This window comes from Meleagris gallopavo, chromosome 5 (genome assembly GCF_905368555.1).
Source record: "Meleagris gallopavo chromosome 5, MGAL_WU_HG_1.1, whole genome shotgun sequence".
NCBI lineage: Eukaryota > Metazoa > Chordata > Aves > Galliformes > Phasianidae > Meleagris > Meleagris gallopavo.
In genome coordinates this window covers 18142905-18160030 of record NC_139408.1, presented here as the reverse complement: position 1 = coordinate 18160030, position 17126 = coordinate 18142905, and the positions used below count along the sequence as shown (strand labels likewise).

At 38.9% G+C, this 17126-nt stretch overlaps 1 protein-coding gene across 1 annotated transcript in view; it reads left to right on the top strand.

Annotated features, from left to right (window-relative positions):
• ABTB2 (ankyrin repeat and BTB domain containing 2) overlaps window positions 1-17126 on the top strand; it is a 134097-nt gene that overhangs the window by 15250 nt on the left and 101721 nt on the right. The gene's annotated exons all lie outside the window — the stretch shown is intronic.

Sequence of the window (17126 nt, the reverse complement as noted above, 5' to 3'; positions counted from 1 at the left end):
AAATAGCTGTTTCCAGAATTTCCCAGTCACAAACATACCTTTTCTTGCTGCAGAGAGTTGCTAGATGAAAGTGGAAGCACAGGAGGCAATACTTATGTTCAAGAGATCTAGCTATGAAGTAGGCAAAGACTCCTGTGAGAGTAGTTTCCAATACATGATACCAATGTGATTTTTATTAATCTTGTTTCATACATTTTTCAGTATTTTTTCTATTCTCAGAGACTGCATTTCAACTAAAGCTTTCTAGGGCCTGATCCTGAAGTGATACTGTGAGATACCTTATTTTTACTTTTTGTGGGAGTTGATGTTGAAGAGCTGTTTAGTGTGAATTTGAGCACCTAACTCTTTAATTCTTAACAAATTTGTTCAGGGTTGGTTTAAAGCATAGTTTCAGATAAATAGTTTTGGGTGGAAGCTTAGAGTGTTTCTAGCTGGAGTATAAGTCAACAGTAGACACTGAAGTATATTTTTATAAAATTAACTTTAGATCAGAATTTTAACTCCCAAGTTCTCCCGTGTCTCAGGCCTGCTGTAGAGAAGTAGTATTTGGATGGAAGGTGAAGGACTTTGTAATTATACATAATGTGACCACTTTAGAGCTTGTTTAAAGTTTCTTGTGTAATTTTGAGAATTTTGGAGTCTGGATGATCACTTAGTATCACTCTGAAATATTTCTTTCATGGTGTAAGTTGCCAGAGGAGATGACGAGCTTTTCATCTGAAACAATTTTCATTTAATGGCAATTTCACATTCTTGAAAAGAAAGAAAACTTAGGGGAAAATCAGCAAGCAGGAGAATAGTGTGCAATGTCTGCCAATGTAACAAGAATATCCCTGCTTACACGTGAAACTTGATTATTGGTAGAGATATGAAGTAATTACCAGATGAAAATCAAAGTGGACACTTAAGAGAAAACCAATACTTAATCCACATCAGGTCATATAACATTCAGAGCTGCTGATTTGCTTCGGCAAGGCTGAGTTTTGTGTTGTGTGCAGCTATCTGCAGAAAAAGCTGATAGTGAGTTTTGTTACCATTTTTTTGGGGAAAGATTGATAAAGAAGAGTTACTAGAGTCTGAATAGATCATGAAAGGAGATTCTGGACCTCACTTACAGGAGAAAGTTTAAATTATTTCTTCTGAACATCCTTCCAAATCTGTCTAAATATAATGCACAATTGATGCCACATTTGTCTTCAGCAGGCCATATGTCTCTGACATCTGAGTGTCATGAATCTTGACTAATTCTAGTTTTGCCTCCTTATAACCCTGAACAGACAGTGGAATAGTTAATAAAAATTCTATGACTACTTCACTGATGTTTAATGTTGAGGAAAATGAGAGTTCTGATATCTAGCCCTGATGGTCTGCAGTTTCAGATAGTTTTGGCCATGGTTTAAATTTTGGCCTGCTAAAATAAAGCAGGATTGATGATAGTAGCAGAACTTGGCTGAATGGAATCCCAAAGAAGGCATCTGGATAGATCATAATGTCAGAGATAGCAGTGTGTTTTCTTTGCAGATTGAATACTGGTATGACTTGCTTAGGAGAGCATGGTTTTCATATCTGGCATTGAGAAAGTAAGCAGAATAACCTAAAAGTAATTTATTGCACTGATAGCAAAGCTACCAGCATGCTTGAAGAACAGAGCACAACTCTTCAACTTGTATTCCCTTAGCAGATGGTGGGAGAGAATGATTTCTTCATCAGTTTTTAATCTTTGAAAATGTGATGTTTCTTAACCGAAAAATAACAATAAAGCAGAGTGACATGCTAGTGGCACGTTCTGGATTGGCAGAATAGAAGCTCAGCATCCAGCAACTTGTGATGAAAAACGTGAACTAATATTTCTCCCAGGCCCGTACACATTTTGTAATTCTAACAGAAGGGCACGATACAAGAGGCTAGTTCATTCTCCAGGCTCTTTCCAGCAAGTTTTCCTCTGGCTGTTAGAACTACTTCCTGCTTGCTTTAGCCTTATATGTGGTCCCTTTTCAGCTTCTGGACAGAAGTATGGTGAGTTCTGCATGTTACAGTGCCAGACATTGCTGGGTGCACTAGTGATGTATTTGTCAAGAAAGAGACTGAGTCTACCAATTAATCTCTATTAGAAATAAAAGCAGACCTAGTCAGAGTATAATCTTGGGGCTGGGATCAGTGAAGAAGTCTGCTTCATGACCTTGTTCCTTCTAGCTGATGTATTTTTGAAAGTGTTGATTTTTTTTTTTTTGGTTGGTTGGTTGGCATTTTTGTGTGATGTGATATAATCTGGAAAAGACTCACTGACTTTTTTCTTTACTTTTTTTCAAATTGCAAACTATTGCAGCCAAGCCATCTGCTTGAGCCTTCAGCAGTGTATTGTATTGCTGAAAAGCGTTCTAGTGAAGCATCGTAATACTGAAGAGTTTGAGCTGATTCTACATTAAAAGAAATGATCCAGAAAGCTGCCAATGATTTATATGTGACTGCTGCCAAGTATTTCTCTGATGAGAGTACATAACAAAGAAGTGCTCGAGTGATTGAGTAAGGCTGATTTGAACAATCTGCTGTGTATTATAGCTCCCTGTGATATTCCACAATTGTGAGAAGCTACTGTCACTTGTATTTTCAATCTGTGTTTTGCTTAGGGGGGCAAGATCTTTTGTTCTCAAGTCCCTTGAGCCAGCTGGATGGGAGCACACAATACTTCTTGCTTAAAAATATTCATGAAGCTGGCCTAGCTTTGTCTGACTTTGTCACCCATACCGATTTCTACAAGGAGACAGTAAAGTTGTACTTGATATTTGTCCTAGCTAGGGATTGCAAGACAAATTCTGATTTGAATTTTGTGTCTGAGTGTGTATATGAATTAACAATCAGTTCCTTTCCTAGCCTGAATACTTTCCTAGATGTCTGTGAGGAGATTGCTCGGTGAACATCTGTAAAAATGTATAATATTTATTGTATGAAACAGGTTCATCTGAGGACACTTTTCTGTTGTTCAGGGGCAACAGGTTACTTTTTGTGCCTGCTAAGTGATGAACAGTGTGAGCTTTAAAGGACTGGTGTGGGAGTGATTTCTTTGACTTCTTGTGATTTGCTGTTGAAGAGAAATGAAGCCGTTTATATAAAGCAGCTGCTTTCTTTGGAAGAAAATCAGCATAACACATTAAGGAGCCCATTAATCACTTAGTTTGACCTTCATTTATTATTTAAAATACTTTTTGCGTCTATTGTTCAGATCAGAATGCCAGGGACGCTAAGAAATACATTATGTATTCAGGTCTGCAGGTTAAGAGCATTAAGTTAGGATGCAATTGGTAGCAAACTCAGAAGGAGTTCCTTTTGAAGTACTGGTTTTCCTTTTGTAGGAGTAGAAGAAGGCTGTATAAATACCTGCACTAATAGAGCTGTGAGTTCTCATCGTGTTCTAGAATTGTCATGTACACATTTTTGTCCTGGGGTAGCAGCTTCTCTTTGTTAATCCTTGCCAACACAAAAGTCCTCTCTTTCTGTCGAGTATTTCAGTGGGGAAGAGGAGTAAACTATTTTTCCTCCCCTCTCCTCAAAAATCCCTACTTTCTATTTACCAAAGAGTTTATTCTGTATTTAGACTCCAAGTTTTGCAGGGCAGTGTCTTTCTTATCGCTAGGTCTACTCAGGGAATACATATCATAAGAGCTTACTACCTTATAATTATGTTAACTTGTTGCAGAGATATATTTATATTTTTAATACTGTGGGTAAATGCCAGATGATCAACTATTAAAACACAGATTAGTTTTGAGATGGGGGAAGGAGTCAGTGGGCAATGTTTCAAAAAGATTGAATGGTTTGTTCAGAAACCTGTGCTATGATTGTATAGGAGTATGATACAATCTGCTATTCCTGCACATCAAACTGTAATCATAACCACAGGATCAAGCTTCATTCACCTCCAAAGATACTCAGCATTTTCATTTTATTGGGAAGGTACAGTCAACTTTCTGGTGGTGTTTAATTGTTTAATGTGTTTAATACATAGTAGTTTGTGAAACTGACAGCCTTAATTGGATGCAACAGTAGAAGCTTATGGAGTGAACCAGAATGAGATCTCTTGGGGTCTGAATTGCCTCTTCTCTTAAAATACTTATAGCTTGTTGCGGTTAGTAGCTGAGGTTAAGATGAACATGGTAATAATTTTGTTTGAATATTGGCACTGGTGTAGCCATGCTAATGAGCTGTAGTTTGCTGTCTGTGCTACACGTCATGGACTGGACTCTGAGTTTATTTTACATCTAGGATGGCTTCTGTCTGCAGTAGAGGTTGTCTGGGTCTACAGTGATGTAGTAGATCAGAATCTGACCTTATAGCACTGCTTTCCCACAACTGTAATGCAGCAATAACACAGCTGTTGGGGCTTTTTTTTTTTTTTTTTCCCAACTGGCTGCTTTGGGAGACATTATTCTTTGGCCTCAACTTCCTAATGCAAGTAATCAGCCACCCTTTGATAACAACACTCAGACAGGGCTGTGTTGTTAAAGGCATTAAGCGTTGCTTAAGTATGAGTTTCTGTTCCAGTTGTTCAGGCTTTTAATGAATATCATTATTATTATAAATACCATTTATTTTTGTGGACACTGAATACTGCACTTTCTCCCTCTCTTCATCCCTATCTTTTTCTTGGCTTATGATAAACTAAGACAAAAATAGCACTTGGAGAAGGAATGAAGTGTTTCATACTGATATGTTTTGTGGGTTTCTTTTTCTTTAATGTCACTGATACATGCTGTTACATCCTATATCCCTGCAGACATCAGAGAAGTTGTGTGAATGGGCAGTTCTTGCTAAGAAAATGTTTTAAGTACCTTTGATTCATTCATTGTGAAACTATTGTGAGCTTCTGAATTACACCTAAGAAACAGTAGGAGGAATATAAATGAATATATTGGGAGATGGCAGTTGTGACTGTGCTATATAACTACTTGGTCACACTAGAATCACTGGAATGCTGATTAGGAGGAACTCCTGCAGGTCATCTAGTCTAACTCCCTACCCAGAGCTGCACTCTTACTAGAAGAAGGTCACGTAAGTGGTGGCTTAGCCTTGCTAAACCTTGAAAATGTCCACATGGAAGATTCCGCGCTCCCTGAGCAACCAACTTTTTAGAGAAGTTTATCTGAATTCAGCCTGAGCCTCCCAAGCCATGGATGGTGACTGATGCCCCTGTGTGCACCATTTGGCACTTCTGAGAAGAATTTGTCTACCTAATTTTTATAGCTACCCTTCTGGTAGCTGTAGGCTGCTTTTTAAATCACCTCTTAGTGTCATCATATCCAGTTTGTACAAGCTCACCTCCCTCATCCTCCCCTTGAGGGCTTTTCTCTCTAGGTCCCTGGCCATCTCCAGGAAGAAGCCTCTGCTCATCTCTCTGCAGTTTACCTGCATCCCTCTTGATGTTGGCAGCCTAAGCAGTCATTTACTGAATGCCTCATATATTGTATTAATGTCACGTCATCTTTGTTAATTTGGCATGCTGTTGTTTGTACCGGAGGAACACCCAGTAACCCTGGCTGCAGAGCATGCTTGCCCTTACTTGGGCCCCAGCCTTTCATTAGGCATCATCTTAGGGCCCAAGAATTTCCAGTGCAGTCAGACAGAAACAAGTGTGGGAGGATGGAGTGTTGCTTGACAGCCCAGTGGCAAGGTGAGACTGAGTCTGGGATGATTGGGTCTATGCCTGCTGCTTGCAGCCTACTCCAGAGCTGGGATGCGGCATTTATGGTGCTGCTGAGTTCCTAGGCTTAATGGGCTGCGGTGGGCCAGGTTATGGCTTTGTGCACAGTATGGCAAAAAACATGCACAACTGTCTGTCTGCCTGAGCACAAAATTGAGACAGCACTCTAGGGAGTCTCCTGAGAGAAATGAAATCATCACTGAAGTGATGAAACATTTGCCATGAGCAGTGTTTCCTGAGTTTTCTTGTAGCCTTTCATATAATTGAAACTATTTCTGATATTCAAAATCTAAAGTTTTCTCAGCAGCAGCCAAATCCTATTACAGACTCCTTTACCTCTTTCAGCTGAGTACAGCTATATTGTCAATTTATTGCAGTGTATAAGAGTATCAGTATTTTCACTGTGTGAACACTTCCAAAATAAATAATTTTGAAATCTGGCCATGAGGTCTCAATGGGCTGAGATCTACTTTCAGATGATGATGTCTCTTCCCTTTCCTTCCTGTCCTTCACAGCCAGTGTTGAAGGCACAATCTTATTTCATTTTAACACAGTTTTCAATTTAAGAGATAGGCTAAGTGCGTTCTATGCAACTGAAGTACTTAGAAGTAGATAATTTAGTTTCACTGCTTGCTGCTTTATGATGTGGAACATTCATACACCAGAGATTCACTCAATATTTTTTTTAGAAAACGTGGCTCCAATATCTGCCATCTTATACCAGATGCTGACAAAAGCAGGTACTGGTTTGTCTTAACCTTGTGTGATCCTAACAAACAGGATATCATTCACAGAAATGAAGTTGTTAATATATGGATAGGCAGGTGCAGAGAATTTTATGTCAATTAAAACAGCAGCACTGTGAGTGCAAGTTACAGTGTACTTGTGCCTCTCCTCTTCCATTTTTCCACTGTTTTGTTTCTCAATTATCAGTGTTGGGAGAGAGAATGTGTGGAGACCAGAGCACAGAATCCCATTAGCCGACCATACTGGTTCTGGATGTGGCAGTCTCTTCTGAGGCTGGTACTACCAGTGAGAGAAAAAAGTAAAGACATCTTTTCATCACACTTAAAAACTCGAAAATGTCAACAGAGATAATTCTGACTAACACATTTTGTTTACCTTTGAGTTATGGACTGCAAACGTTGATATAACTGAAGAACTATTTTTCTCTAAGTCGAGTTTCCAGGTAGCAAGAGGAATTGCGCTCCCTACTTATAAACTCATGCCCATCTTTCTCTAAATGAGGTAAACCCTCTGTGAAATTGCTACTCAGAAATGACCTCACTGAGGTTGTTTGCTCAAGCTCTTGGTAGTTAGTTTTGAATACTGAATGCGGTAGGCAGAGTGTAGCCAAAAAAAAAAACCCTATAAGCTAGGGAATAAATGAAGTGGTGATGTCCATCGTTCCAAAACATTCTCTAGTTTTCCTCTGCTTTTGATTCAAGAAATGATTAAAAAGGTATTTTAATGTTGCATTTATTAGTTGCACCCTACCATCCGAAGGCCAAAGAAGTGGCTCTGTATAGAACATTAAAATGCTATGAGGTTAAGTGTTTCACTATTCTATATTGACCAAATAACTGTAGTAGGCTACTTAAATACAAACATTAGGAAAAAAAATCCTTCACTATTCTAAGACTGCTGCCAGAGAGTCTTTGAATTTAGGTAATTTCATGAATCCAGAGGTAGAATTTATTTTTCCTTCATCAGCTAGAATAACAATAAAGCTGAACTTGGTATATTTATTTAACGAAACACAGGATCTCTGCCCTGATGGTTTTAATCAGTTCCCTTGCTATGTGGTAATTAGGGGTTCTCTCACAGGGTTCTGTTTTTACTTAACTCTCAGAATGTGTAGCCGGTTTAAGTTCCCAGAGATGCTTGCAACTAATGTTGTCTCATTTACATACAGATTATCCAGAGGGGACTCTTAAACATACTCATATTACAGAAACACCGACTTTTTCGTCACTTTCGTATTCAGAGAATAATGTTTTTGAGTAAAATGCTGTCTTTTGTGAGCAGCTAATTCATTCCACTTGGTGGATGTGACCAGCTCTTTCATTTCTTGCTCACAAGGATTCAGAAGCTGGAGAGGGCTGAAAGCCAGAGTTGGCTCTTTGGTGTGCCACTGGATGCAGCTTTGCTATTTTAAAAGTGCATCCCTGAAATCAGATTCGGACTGTAGATTTGCTATGGAGAAACCCATGTGAAGTATAGGTCGAGAAACGGTCCTCCACTTTCTCTGACTACCTGCACATCAGCAGAGAAGATGCTGTAGCAGGCTTCTCATCTTTATGCTTAATAGATAATTCTCTCAAAGTGCCTGAGAAACATTCACATGTGTGTACAGCTGGTACTGTTTGCTCCTGGCAGTTGTGGAGTCACTGAGGAGACTTGAGGAGGTAGAACAAATACATACGGTTTCAGGCTTGCTAAAACTGTTTCCTTGCATAGTATGTAATGCTAAAATACTAGGTGGTAGCTTGGTCCAATATAAAAGTTTTATTGGTATAAGTTCGGGCTTGCCACATTACTCGGGAAGCCACTACTGAGTTTTCAAGTCATCTGAAGTGTGTGCTTGTAAAAGGTTTATAAAGCAATACAACATCATGCAGTCTCCCTGAATGACTAGTCATCTGTGTCCTGGGATTGAGCTAGTGGAATGTTTGTGATTGAGTCTCAGTTGCTGGTTTATGCAGGTATATTGCTCATAAAACCAGATGGAGTAAGCTTTTCCCAGTCTTTCCAGACTTAAGCAAAGGGATTAGAGAAACCACCTTTGTATTATGCTGAAACCTACTAATTAAACGTTTATTATTGCAGAACTGAGACTTGGTGCTAATTCCTATCCCCTCACTGGCATTAAGACTTAGAGGGAACTTAGAGTTTACGCAGCATGTTGTGTGCTTTAAACTTCTGTGGAATCAGGAGCATGTCTCACTGTAGGCATCTGGTGCCTCTTTCCTTTTCTTTGAGCAGAAATACCAGACTGCCTTCCCCAAAACATGACCACTGAAGTGATGAAATTGAGATTGGGTAGAGTTTGAGTGTGACTGTTTGAACTTTTGGGTTATGAAGAAAAATTATTTGATTGTGCCCTGTGCACATGTCAGAATAAACTAATCTGAGAGATGTAAACATTTTGGTTGCAAACAAAGCACCTAGAGTGAATTTAGGTCAGGACAGAAGGTGGCTAGCCTGTGTAACAGGCATGTCAGAACTGCTTCCTAAATGTGAGCGTGTGCTCATGCCTTTAGAGGTCTCTGAAACCAGCCATGGGACGGTGGGTAGAATTTGGTTTTGCTGTTCTTTAAGAATATTGGTAAATGGGTGAATGCCATCATTATAGAAAGACAGTGTTAGGTATGTTATGTTTGGATTGTAGTGAGATCTCTTACTATTTGTCTGAGAAGCTATTTAGATTGCTATTTAAATGAGTCTTTTTCCAGGCTTTTCCCCTCACTTCTTTGATCTGGCTTGGCATGTTTTTTTCTGTTGTCATTTCTTTGCAGTTGTTAAGCATAACTACTTGCAAACTTTGATACCTGTTTTAGCTCTGACTTCGAAAATGAGGGGTTTCATTTTGACGTTTTTACCATAAATAGCAAAATTAAGAATTCTGTGGTAAAAAATGTACATACACACACACACACATATATAAATGGGAGAGCTTATTACAGTGTATTTTAGGAAACCTGCCTAGCTGGTACCAATAACAGTCTACTAACAGCAGCTTAACTTTAAACCTGTTTTTACTGTAGACACATACAAAACAAAACAAACAAACAAACAAAAAACCGTGAACACATGCACGTATAAGAAATTAGTTTTCTTTAGTGAATAAAATATGGATATGATGGTCTTTTAAAAATGTTTTGTTCTTGAAGAGCTGATGCGTGAATATAGACTGTAGTTTGGAAACCCATTAACGAGCTAGAGATTTGGAGGGGGGGGAAGACTCAGAATTCTTCTCTGCCTTCATGCTCCTCGCTGGAAAAAGAGATGAATGAGTGAGGAAGAGAATAATTACAAGCAAAGAGTAAGCAACCACCCACTGTAAGGATTTGCTATGTAGTGCTGTACTGTGCGCTCTGTAGTGATTTCTATAGTAGTGTTCCATGAAAAGCACAGAACTGAGGGAGAGGATGTGAACAAAGTAAAGGTACTATTCCCACTTCTCTTTTGTTTGAGTAGCCAGCTAGTCATTGGAAGCAATTAAAATATTTGCAGATTTCTCCAGGCTTGGCCATGTTGTTTCTATGCCAATGTATGTGGAAGGCTGTGTGTGGTAATAAATGTGACACGTTACAGTCAAGACTTGAAAATGTGGGATCTGTATTCCCTGATAGGACTGTGCTATTGGAGAAATGAGATAGAAAGTAGATCTGTTTGAGAGACTGATAGTAGCTCATTAAAAGAGAAAGGGAAGTGAAAATAAGACCACTTAATGGGATAGCTCTGCTTGGTGTTAGCATTTTTTCTGGAGAGGCTTGACTTCATTTTAGTATTGTAGCTAATAGCACAGCATCATGCCTATTTTACTGATGTGGCACAGAAAGTTTCCAAGGCTACCGTTCAAGTCAGTGTTAGAGCTGGGATTGGATTCTGGATGTCCGGCCCGTTTTCAAAAGTTTTGAGCTTTTGTGCTCTCTGAGTTCTTCACTGCCCAGCTGTAATTTTGCAGTTACAGAGCGTAAGATGCGCTTGGCACAGCACCAGTTGGCAATGAGTTTCTTCAGCAATGGGGTGAGCTTTGAGCCTTCAGTGATACTACAAGACTTCACTGAAGTTTAAAGTTGTTGATGTTTGGAATACCTTCTGCAAGCTCTTTTAAGTGCTGGTTTATCTGATTGCTTTTTCTCTAGGCTTGTAGTTGGGACAGTTAACTCAGGGAGCAGTGAGAATGCTAGCAGCCAGTAAACTCAAAGGATTTACGTTCTACTCAGCAGTGGCATTTTGTCAGAAATGAGTTCTGTGTATCATGATGAAATGTTTTGAGGAATAGTTCTCACTGTGCTGTCACCCACATTTGAGTAATATTCCCATGTTGCAGGAAGGCAAACCACTGTGCATACTCATTATGGAAACTTGTTTGTGCAGCTCACCATAGATCGTATCCAGCAACAACTTACACATACTCGTCTGGTGACAAATGATTGCTCAGCCCTGCAGCAATCTGACTTCTGTTTTATGATAAACTAAGGTGGCTTCCTTATTTCACATTATGGGAAGGTCTCTTTCTCTTTCTTTCTGAAGTACATAGACGTCTATTTTTGGATTTGGCTTGTGTCACAATAATGATGACTCTTCTGGGTACGTCAGAAGGCTTGTCATCATTCTTTTTTTAAATATTATACAGCTGAGTAGAATTAGGGCATACCACATGCATGATCAAACCCTCTCTCTTCTCCCTTTCAGCTCTACTGAAAAACAGTATTAGTTCACTGTTTTTATACAGGTCACCAAGCATTGTAGGTAGTGTAATAAGAGGTGGACAAGTTTTTGTGAAGATGACACATGAGTTTTGGTATGCTGTTTCTAGTTCACACCCTGCTTACAAAATACTCAAGGCAGGAGCTATAAAGCTTATTGTCAATTTATAAAAATCTCAACTTATTTATTAAAATATTTCTGTTAGTATCTAACAAATACTAATATGCCTTGTAGCAACTTAGAAAGGCAGAAAAATATAATGCAGTTAAAATAAAAAAGAATAACTTCAAACATACGCAAGTGAAGGGATTTCTTTTAAGTCACATTAAAACAAAACAAAATATCCTAAAACCTTATTATTATTATCAGCAGATAATACGTAATGGACAAGTGTGTTGTTTGGTTTGGGCTTTTGCCTGGCTTTACCATCATAAGTTGAAGTAAATGCAACCTGATTGTGTCATATTCTCTGTCCCTGACCAGCCCAGCAGCCAATGTGAAACTGTGGCAAGGAGGAAGATCAACTCCAGGACTGCTTGAATTTGCAGCCCAGTGAATGAGAGTCGGGGGTCATAGCAAAGCATCTTCAGCATTTTGTTACAGTTCCAAACAAGAAATGGGATGATGTCTTCCTGGAATGACTTTTGATATTGAGTCGTTATTAGAGGGTAGTCTCTCTGAGACTTATGGCAAAAGACTGTGTTGTGCCCAGTGCATAGAGTGTGCACAGTCTGTTCTGAAGAATTATTATGATTAGAGATCTTGCACTAAATTCTGCTGAAGAGGCGGACATGCTCTTGCAGGTGAGTTAAGAATGGGGTTCATCTTCTCAGAGTAAGCAAATTCCTGGTGCGTCACATGTAAATTGGTTACTTCTTTCTTTGTTGAAAATGGAAAGTTGTTTCTGTTCAGTTTCTTCTGGAAGAAGCAAACAGTGCACGATAATGATTCTCCATTGTGTTTACAGCTGCTTCTAGGACTGGAATGCAATTTAGTGTTATGTTAAATGAGAACCATTTTACTTAGATAAAAACAGTCTCTGTAATGAAACAGTTATGAAACAAAAACGTATTTTTAACTACAAATATAAAAGAAAAATCCAAAGGCCTAAGAGGTTCACTAACATAATGTAAATATAAAAAAAAAAAAAAAGCAATTTATTATTTCCAAATCGGTCTTGAATTTCAGGAAGAGGTTCTGATGTTCATCTTAGTTACAGCAGTGTATCTAAAATCTGGACTCGCATCTCGTCTGCAGTGAAACTTGTCTTAAGCAATGGTCCTTGAGACGAGTACAAAACAGCTGGTTAATAAAGCAGCTGATTATTTAAGGTAAAGAACAAGTTTTGCTTCACAGAAACAGAGCAATGGCAGCATAGTGAAAGATTATTTTAGCCACCATAACTTATGAAGGAATAAACACTTTTGAAATGGTTGAAGTGTAGTTGAAAAAGACAAAGAGAAGTGACAGTCTTCATGAAGAATATGGAGTGAGCCCTGTTAAGAAATAGGGAAATTCAGTCTGATTCCAATGTATGTGACTGTAAATTTACCTGGTTTAGTGAATTTATTTCAAAAGTCATATATGAGACATTTTAAAGAACAGATTTTAATTACAGTATTTTCAACCTCTGGCAATTTGATTTACAAGTGGTGGAATTGATTTGTTACTAAATTTGCCTTTTCTGGAGAAAAATGATTGTGTCATTTGAAATTGTTGGTCTTACTGGTTATTCATAAGCTGTGTGGTGGATTTACTCCTCAGTGTGCCTTGCAGATCTTGTCTAACACCATGCTCTTGTTCCTACTGCAAGGCAGGACAAGACTTGAGCGTGCGCCTCTCTTTCTTTCTACTCTGCCTGGTTGTCTGGGTGCTTCAGTTTTCTGCTAAGGAAAACAGGAGTTTCCAGTTGCTTAGTGCCTTTGTAATTTGGGAAATTAGACTCCAGAAGACTGTGGAATGGACTTGTTTTGAAGACTGGGCTTTTTTTAGAGCAAATTGGCCCATAGCTCAGTAGAGTAGTGGCTGAACTAGGCAGGTGAAAAACTTCCTGTATATTTGGGTAGATGCGGTCTGGGACATCCAGATTCAAAGTTTCATTTTAATTCTGCAAGGAAGTGAGACAATTGTTTATAAAGGAGGAATTTCTGAAGGAGATCCTAAAAATTATATGAACAGCTTAATGAAAGGTAATTCTGTCTTATGGAGGAAAACCTTTCAGCTTCATTGTTGTAAGTAGAAGTGCAGTGTAAGTGGCTGCTTGCTACAGAGTCCAGATGTGGCTCTGTCTCTTGACTATAAGAACTGAGGTGGGTTTGCCCTTTTGTAGGGAAAATTCTTGAGTGGGAATTATGCCTGTCTAATGTGAGCTGCAACTCTATCATGCTGTGTTTATGCTGTTGCTGATGTGTTTGCAGTCCCAAAGCAAGCAACACTCCGTTTAGGTGGAGTAGGTTAGAACTTGGTAAGTACAGTCACATCTTCCTTGCACATCTGTGATCCACAGTATTACTGTCTCATAGTCTGTATCTGAGCGAATGCTCTTCCTAGTGAAAGTTTCTGGTGTGATTTCTTTCAGTGGATATGTATTGAGCAGTTAAAAACTCAGGTGAACTTGAAGGTACTACTATTCCTCTACTGTATTGGAGGAGTTATTTTAAAGTAACGTAACATGATGTTAGTTTAAAGGACTTATGTTGTCTGTCAGCGTAACTGATGGTGTACGTAGGTTGCTCTGGAAGTAATGCCTCCTATTTATTTCTATGGAACCAACAACAGATACAAAGAGCACAATAACAGTATAAAGTCTGATTAGCATAAACACATTCTCAGTTGAGTTGTTCTTTGAACTGCTAACAGAACAGAAAAGCAAGAAATGCTTGATCTGTCATAACTGACGGTCTGGCTCAGTACATAGTATCAGAATGAACGGAACTGTTGAGTAAGAGCTTATTTCTTTGTAGTAAATTTTCAAAGTAAAATACTCTTCCAGTCGACACTTCAAGAGTCAAATACCAGTGGAATCAAAACTAAATAAAAGGCTTTCAAAAAAAAAAAAAGTTAACTGCACTGCAAGTTGAACCTCGCTTTGAAATTAATGAATAGTAGGTTTTGTCCTTGTAATATAAGTTGAGTATGAGTATTGGTGAAATCTTTCAGTGTTCATCATTGTTCAGAGTTCTTTCCATGTGGAGATTTCAATGCTAGGTAAGCAGCAGTAAGACACTAAATCACATTAGGTTATCATAAAGCAGTCTAAGTGATGCTGCTCTGCATTTGTTAGGGCTGTCCCCAGGAAGAAAATAATACACAGGTTACCTATATTTATGCAGTGGCTTGATGATGGATACTATACTGTTTATGCAGTGTAAGCCCTGAAATAAAAGTGAACTCTGTGGTTGAGCCAAAGAAAAAAAAAAATGTCTTTCAGAATATTCTTAATAACAGTGAACAAAGAGAAAAGATCAAAGCCAACCAATCAACCCTATTTTTTGTTTTATTCAATTGATTTCTAAAGGCCCTTGTTACTATAGTAACTCCAGTAGGTCTTTTAATTACAAAATTTGTAAAACACATCAATTATTCAGAACTGCTGGGGGGAAAAATGGTAGCAGAAAACCTACCACTGCTAGTATTGCAAACAAAGCTTGACAGACTTCCCATTAAGCATGACAGGGAATAACACATGATCAGCATAAACACGCTGGGTTCAAGTTCTCAGAAAGCAATCCCCTGGTAGAGGGTTCCCCCTTTGGCTAAAGAGAAAAAAATCCCCATCGCTATCCAAATAAAATACTTCCCTCTCCACATATGTAGATGGTAAAGGTTGTTCTTCATAGACCCGAATGTAATTACAGTGTATCTGAGAGCCTGTGTAATCACATTAATTAGCAATGTAGAGAACTGTTCACTACTGGAAGCACTGAATACCAGTGTGTGTTGCAGGTACTAGTTCTATCAAAGAGGAATCAGTTAGCCGTAATGAGCACCTTTCAAAGAATAATTGCATTCGAAGTAGACACTGTCATCATTTGTAGTCAGAGACGTTTCCAGTATGGATTTATAGTCAGACATATATTACAGTACCAGGGTAGAAGAACTAGAGGTATGTCATGTGAGCAGCTTCAAAATGCCATCTCTTGACTTGAGAATGTGTGCTGAGTTGGTTTATTTGGCAGTTGGTTTATTTGGTGTAGCAGTGTGGGAGCCATTGTGCTGTGACACCACAAAGGAATACAGTAGTGAAATTTTCATTGTGAATCTTTCATTTGTGAAAAATGGGACGTTCTTAATGCCATTTCAAATCTATACTTTTTTTTTCTCTGCAAGAAAGAACTGTTCCTAATATTTGTTTTAATCCTTACTCCAGTATGACACACATCCCAATCTTGATTTCATCTTCTAACAAAGATTTTAATTGTATGTCCAAGTAATAAACTTGTCTCTGGTTGTAACTTGAGTTGTAGCCCAAACATAAATGGCTTTACCTGTACTATTGACAGGAAATTTAACTCTGGGCTGAGGAGTAAATAATGCTTGAGTTCTGTGCCAGTGAAGGGAAAAAACATCTGAAAACTTTTCTTCAAGAGACTAGTTAATGTCTTGAGCTAGAAACGACTGTCAGTGCCATGCCAAATAGTAATGCATGTGGATACTGTTCTGACCATGCTAACTGGCATTTACCAAGGTCTTCATTGACCCTGAGAGTTCTCCCACGCCTTTGTCATAGTTAGCACTGTGGCTGTAAAACGTGGTCGGGCTGTAAGAAGGTTTGGTAAGGTTTGTTCTTTATCTTTGGAAGCCTAGCCCTAATCTTTGCTGCATGCAGCAATTCAGGCTCTGGGTAGGTTCTTCACAGAATCTTTGGTGTGTGAGTGGGAGATGAAGTTGAATTTTCCCTTGGTTGTGAGGCAAGCCCTTTGAATATCTCAGGACAACTACTCCCCTCTTTGTTCCTTCAACCCATTGTATTAATGAAATTACAATACACAGTGTGTCTTCCAGAATCTCCAGTTACATTAAATTCATCAGGCTGATCCTCGCTTCATAAAACAAGCAGAGCTCAGTTTTTAGTGTTGTGCAAGTATTATGTTTTTCCCTACTATGGTAGTTCCTACTGCCAGAAAGGGACCATTCTATTCCTACTATTAACTGAACCTATTTTTATATAAAACAGGACATTTCAGTTGATTTTTCTGAAGGCTCCTCAGGATCTAAATGCTCCAAGTCTCTCTGGATCATTCACAGAGGCTGTGGGAAGCAAGGCATGTTGCAGAGTACTCCTCCTTTTCATCTGGGGTTGGGGCAACCACATGAAGTCTTCATTATTAACATCAGGGAAGCAGTGTGCCCTGGCAAAACTGTGAAATAGTAGTAGCCTGGTTTTGGTGCCACTTCAAGGTGCTCCCTATGGTCTTGTGTTAGTATGTGTCTGTGTGATTGTTTTGACTTTGCTTTTACTGTCCTCCTAGCACTTTCTGTTGGGTGACAGGAAAGGTCTTTTGTTTTTCTTTATGCATGACATAGTGAGCAAACAAACACTGCCCCTCAGAATAGAGGAAACAGGTGGTTCTGAGGATAGTAGTTCCAAGTAGCTGCAGGAAAAATCCTTCTGTCTTCATAGGCCTATTGTAGGTCCAGGAAGCTACAGATATATGTTGATTTGGAAGATACTGGAATAATTACTATCCCTTTTTTAATTGTTTTAAATCCTGTATTCTTTCCTTTATGGCTGTAAAAACCCCTCTGAAAGCAATTTGGGTATCTTGTGTTCCTCATGAAGTTCAGCACAGGGAAGTGCACAGTCCTGCACCTGCCCCAGTACGTGCTGGAGACTGACCAGCTGGAAAGCAGGTTTGCAGAAAAGGACCTGTGGTTCTGATAGACAGTAAGCTGACTGTGATGTGTCCTTGAGGCAAGGAAGACTGATGGCGCCCTGGGATACATTAGGGGAGGAATGTTGTGAGCAGATGGAGGTGTTCCTGTCTCTCTC